The sequence below is a fragment of the Salvelinus sp. IW2-2015 genome, unplaced genomic scaffold, assembly GCF_002910315.2.
Source record: "Salvelinus sp. IW2-2015 unplaced genomic scaffold, ASM291031v2 Un_scaffold1517, whole genome shotgun sequence".
In the NCBI taxonomy this organism is placed as follows: domain Eukaryota; kingdom Metazoa; phylum Chordata; class Actinopteri; order Salmoniformes; family Salmonidae; genus Salvelinus; species Salvelinus sp. IW2-2015.
This window is the reverse complement of record NW_019942958.1, coordinates 137463-143255: the sequence shown is the minus strand read 5'-3', so window position 1 is coordinate 143255 and position 5793 is coordinate 137463. Positions and strand designations below refer to the sequence as shown.

Below are 5793 nucleotides of genomic sequence, written 5' to 3'. Positions count from 1 at the left end.
ATGCCACCTACCCCCCCCCCCCCTACAATGCTCTGTTTCTGATGACTGGGATGAATTCAGGAGCAGGACCAGACACCCTCTGTGTGACTGATGACTGACATAAGGACTTGTACGTGATAGCCTGTCTGGCTTATATGATTATGATGGTCGTAATGCTTCATGACAATGTTATAAAGTATATTTTCTACAAGTTATTTAAAATATGAAAAATCATGACATTAAGGAATTCATTACTACAACAACAACAAAATAATTAAGAAACAAACTTTCAAATGAAAGAACTTCTGTCAGGAAAAAAACTAATTTATAAAATAAAATAACACAACAGTCTAAATATGTCATGACAGTGTTATGAACATGTTATGACAGCTGTTAGGACATATGACATGGTTATGACGTATTATGACACCGGGTGTTAAGTGAAGTGCCAGCGCCTTGTGTTTCCACACATGCTGTGAGATCAGTTAAAAGCTTTCTGCACCAAGCCTTTACAGGTGAACCTAGCTGAATGAATGCCTTCCAATCTCTTCCTATAAGTGACCTCTTTTGCTTCTTTCTCTGTAAAGCCTCTGTCAATTTCATGTCCAAATGGCAACCAATTCCCTATATAGGTGCACTACTTTTGACCAGGGTCCTAGTAGTGCTCTAAATGGGAATAGGGTGCCAGTGAAAAGTCAGGATTCTGTCCAGGAAGGAACAGTCAGATAGTACACGTCAGGGGTTCTGTCCAGGAAGGAACAGTCAGATAGTGACAAGTCAGGGGTTCTGTCCAGGAAGGAACAGTCAGATAGTGACAAGTCAGGGTTCTGTCCAGGAAGGAACAGTCAGATAGTGACAGTCAGGGATTCTGTCCAGGAAGGAACAGTCAGATAGTGACAAGTCAGGGGTTCTGTCCAGGAAGGAACAGTCAGATAGTGATAAGTCAGGGGTTCTGTCAGGAAGGAACAGTCAGATAGTGACAAGTCAGGGGTTCTGTCCAGGAAGGAACAGTCAGATAGTGACAAGTCAGGGGTTCTGTCCAGGAAGGAACAGTCAGATAGTGACAAGTCAGGGGTTCTGTCCAGGAAGGAACAGTCAGATAGTGACAAGTCAGGGGTTCTGTCCAGGAAGGAACAGTCAGATAGTGACAAGTCAGGGTTCTGTCCAGGAAGGAACAGTCAGATAGAAATATGTTGTATAGAACAACATTTTGAGGAAATAAACATGTCATCTTCAATTGATTGCATTTCATCTGTGTTCAATATGTTGTTGCACTTTTTTAACACACCCCTCTTGTTGTTGGAACTTGTTGACCAGGGCTGTTTTTTGGCTGCATGCCAAATGGACCTATTCCTACTAGTGGTAATAGTCCACTACTTTGCTCTGGTTAAAAGTGGTACCATTCTGCAGTGAAGGGTTTCCCTATCTCGGCCCTCGTTCTGGTTTTTGCCCTGAAACTACACAGCGGATTTCAAAGCTTGATATTTAGTTGATTCTTTGAATCAGCTGTGTAGTGCTTTGGCAAAACCCAAAAGGTGCACACCCTTGGGTTCTCCAGGACCACGTCTGGCAAAACCCTGCTGTAGGGATTAAGGTGCCATTTGGTATGTAGCCTTTGTCTGTTCACGTGACTTCAGGGTGTGAGCACCTTGTCAGCCATATTACATTTGTGTCTGCTTGTTGACTATGAAATGAGTACATGCCATACTGTATGTAGTTTACAAGTATTTTAATAAATACCAGTCTGTTATAATGGCAAATACATACTTCCCTCCCCCAACTCTGTCATGATGGTCTTAATTTAGCCTGGTCCTAGATCTGTTTGTGCTCTTGTCAACTCGATCTCATTGTCAAGCCAATGCAAGACAAGGAGTTGGCATGATGGCACGAACAGACTGGCATTCAGGCTCGATAATGAGAACTTTGTTTGCTCTGAGAGTTTTTTTCTAGTCTGAATATATTGATGTTAATGTGAGAATGTAATTTAATGGGTTGGACACATTCAAGTAAAGAGAGAGAAACATAAATCATAGGAAAACAATTTTGAAAAAAAAATCACATTTTCTTTAACAGAATATTCCAACATCAAGAATAGTTTTCCTTCGTCAACATTCACAGAAAGTATAAAAAGATATGATTCCCAAACGGGATCCTATTCACTATTTAGGGCATCTTGACCGGGGCTCTACAGTGCCCTAAATAGTGAATATGTGGACATTTGGAACGCAAACATTAGCTGTACATATAGTACACGACCCCTGACCCCAACTCTCCTACCATACAACCCTGACCCCAACTCTCCTAACATATAACCCCTGACCCCAACTCTCCTAACATTCAGTAATATGAAAGTATTCAGACCCCATGACTTTTCCACATTTGTACGTTACAGCCTATTCTAAAATTGAATAAATTGTTAATTTTCCTCATCAATACTCCATAATGACAAAGCAAAAACGGATGTATTTATTTTTTTGCAAATATTAAATTTTAAAAAACTGATATTACATTTACATAAGTATTCAGACCCTTACTCAGTACTTTGTTGAAGCACCTTTGGCAGCGATTACAGCCTTGAGTCTTCTTGGGTATGACGCTACAAGCTTGGCACACCTGTATTTGGGGAGTTTCTCCCATTCTTCTCTGCAGATCCTGTCAAGCTCTGTCAGGTTGATGGGAGCGTTGCTGCACAGCTATTTTCAGGTCTCCCAGAGATGTTCGATCGTTTTCAAGACTAGGCTCTGGCTGGGCCGCTCAAGGACATTCAGAGACTTTCCCGAAGCCACTCCTACATTGTTTTGGCTACTTTCCTAGTCCCTGCTGCTGAAAAACATCCCAAAGCATGATGCTGCCACCACCATGCTTCACCGTAGGGATGGTGCCAGGTTTCCTCTAGTGTGACGCTTGGCATTCAGGCCAAAGAGTTGGTTTCATCAGACCAGAGAATCTTGTTCTCATGGTCTGAGAGTCCTTTCGGTGCCTTTTGGCAAACTCCAAGTGGGCTGTCATGTGCCTTTTTACTGAGGAGTGGCTTCCGTCTGGCCACTCTACCATAAAGCCGGATTGGGGAGTGCTGCAGAGATGGTTTCCTTCTGGAACGTTCTCCCATCTCCACAGAGGAACTCTGGAGCTCTGTCAGAGTGACCATCAGGTTCTTGGTCATCTCCCTGACCAAGCCCTTCACCGCGATTGCTCAGTTTGGCCGAGTCTTGAACCATGACTGGTAACCAGATATGCCCTTAACCATGACTGACCTCTTCAGCAAATGGGTGATTGCTGAACCATTTGGAGTGCAAATCGGGAAACCGAGATCGCTTCAATAGTGACCAACAAACTTCTTGATTTTGGACATCATCATGGACAACATCACTGACCGGGTGAGATGAGTTTGCAAACGATGTACGTAGTCTTACTGTCACTTGTGTCAAACATTTGGTCATGAAAACACTTGTTCAAATCTAACAATGCAAAAGCTATGCTCATCACTTCTTTTTCAGCTCAACAGATCCATATACAGTGGGGAGAACAAGTATTTGATACACTGCCGATTTTGCAGGTTTTCCTACTTACAAAGCATGTAAGGTCTGTAATTTTTATCATAGGTACACTTCAACTGTGCGAGACGGAATCTAAAACTAAAAATCCAGAAAAATCACATTGTATGATTTTAAGTAATTAATTTGCATTTTATTGCATGTATTATTAGAAGTGTAGTAATTCATGTAATGTCTGTAATGAAATCTCCCCTCGTACACCACTGTAAAATGTTCTCTCATAAGTGAAAACACTTCCCGTGTAGCATTTGTAGCCTGGTTACCCAGTTGGACTAACAGAAGACAAACATTTTTACCCCCAAGCCATAAGACTCTTGAACAGGTAATCAAATGGCTACCCGGACTATTTGCATTGTGTGCACCCCCACCCCCCATTTTTACGCTGCTGCTACTCTCTGTTTATCATATATTCATAGTCACTTTAACTATACATTCATGCACATACTACCTCAATTGGGCCGACCAACCAGTGCTCCCACACATTGGCTAACCGGGTTATCTGCATTGTGTCCCGCCACCCTCCAACCCCTCTTTTACGCTACTGGTACTCTCTGTTCATCATATATGCATAGTCACTTTAACCATATCTACATGTACATACTACCTCAATCAGCCTGACTAACCGGTGTCTGTATGTAGCCTCGCTACTGTATATAGCCTGTCTTTTTACTGTTGTTTTATTCTTTACTTACCTATTGTTCACCTAACACCTTTTTTGCACTATTGGTTAGAGCCTATAAGTAAGCATTTCACTGTAAGATCTACTACACCTGTTGTATTCAGCATTTCACTGTAAGATCTTCTACACCTGTTGTATTCAGCATTTCACTGTAAGATCTACTACACCTGTTGTATTCAGCGCACGTGACAAATAAACTTGATTTGATCTAATCTAGTTCTAGACATGCTGATATACCCCACTCTAGTTCTAGACATGCTGATATACCCCATCTAGTTCTAGACATGCTGATATACCCATCTAGTTCTAGACATGCTGATATTCCCCATCTAGTTCTAGACATTGCATATACCCATCTAGTTCATGTTCTAGACATGCTGATATACCCCATCTAGTTCATGTTCTAGACATGCTGATATACCCCATCTAGTCATGTTATAGACATGCTGATATACCCCATCTAGTTCTAGACATGCTGATATACCCATCTAGTTCTAGACATGCTGATTACCCCATCTAGTTATGACATGCTGATACACCCCATCTAGTTCATGTTATTGACATGCTGAGATGTGTATTCAGCGCACGTGACAAATATAAGGACTTGTACGTGATAGTCCTGTCTGGCTTATATGATTATGATGGTCGTAATGCTTCATGACAATGTTATAAAGTATATTTTCTACAAGTTATTTAAAATATGAAAAATCATGACATTAAGGAATTCATTACTACAACAACAACAAAATATTTAAGAAACAAACTTTCAAATGAAAGAACTTCTTGTCAGGAAAAAAACTAATTTATAAAATAAAATAACACAACAGGTCTAAATATGTCATGACAGTGTTATGAACATGTTATGACAGCTGTTAGGACATATGACATGGTTATGACGTATTATGACACCGGGTGTTAAGTGAAGTGCCAGCGCCTTGTGTTTCCACACATGCTGTGAGATCAGTTAAAAGCTTTCTGCACCAAGCCTTTACAGGTGAACCTAGCTGAATGAAATGCCTTCCAATCTCTTCCTATAAGTGACCTCTTTTGCTTCTTTCTCTGTAAAGCCTCTGTCAATTTTCATGTCCCAAATGGCAACCAATTCCCTATATAGGTGCACTACTTTTGACCAGGGTCCTAGTAGTGCTCTAAATGGGGAATAGGGTGCCAGTGAAAAGTCAGGGATTCTGTCCAGGAAGGAACAGTCAGATAGTGACACGTCAGGGGTTCTGTCCAGGAAGGAACAGTCAGATAGTGACAAGTCAGGGGTTCTGTCCAGGAAGGAACAGTCAGATAGTGACAAGTCAGGGGTTTCTGCTCCAGGAAAAGACCCAGTCAGATAGTGACAAGTCAGGATTCTGTCCAGGAAGGAACAGTCAGATAGTGACAAGTCAGGGGTTCTGTCCAGGAAGGAACAGTCAGATAGTGAATAAGTCAGGGGTTCTGTTCCAGGAAAGGAACAGTCAGATAGTGCACAGTCAGGGGTTCTGTCCAGGAAGGAACAGTCAGATAGTGACAGTCAGGGGTTCCTGTCCAGGAAGAACAGTCAGATAGTGACAAGTCAGGGGTTCTGTCCAGGAA

The 5793-nt window shown here is 41.7% G+C and overlaps 1 long non-coding RNA gene across 1 annotated transcript in view; it reads right to left on the bottom strand.

The window, feature by feature from the left end:
- Window positions 1-5793, bottom strand: part of LOC139024448 (uncharacterized) — a 10898-nt gene that overhangs the window by 3934 nt on the left and 1171 nt on the right. The window lies entirely within an intron of this gene.